Genomic DNA, 267 nt, shown 5'->3' with positions numbered 1-267 from the left:
CACCCCATCCCCACCCTCCCTCGCATGTCAACTTCTGCCCAGCGTAAACACACACCACCGACGTCACGTCACGAATTTCGGCCGTACATCGTAACGCGTAACAGCTCACGTGACGCGGCGGACATTGCGTGACACCAAGGACCCGTCACCGCTGCTCTCCTCGGCGCCGCTGGTGACGTAACAGTGACGCCTGTTACGAGACTGTGACGGTTCGTTGTAGGGTGTCGGGGCGGGTTGGGAGGGGAAGTTGGTCTGTTGTTGTTCTGG

The sequence above is a fragment of the Penaeus monodon genome, chromosome 21, assembly GCF_015228065.2.
Source record: "Penaeus monodon isolate SGIC_2016 chromosome 21, NSTDA_Pmon_1, whole genome shotgun sequence".
Classification (NCBI taxonomy): domain Eukaryota; kingdom Metazoa; phylum Arthropoda; class Malacostraca; order Decapoda; family Penaeidae; genus Penaeus; species Penaeus monodon.
The sequence above is the reverse complement of the archived record's forward strand: the minus strand, read 5'-3'. Positions refer to the sequence as shown.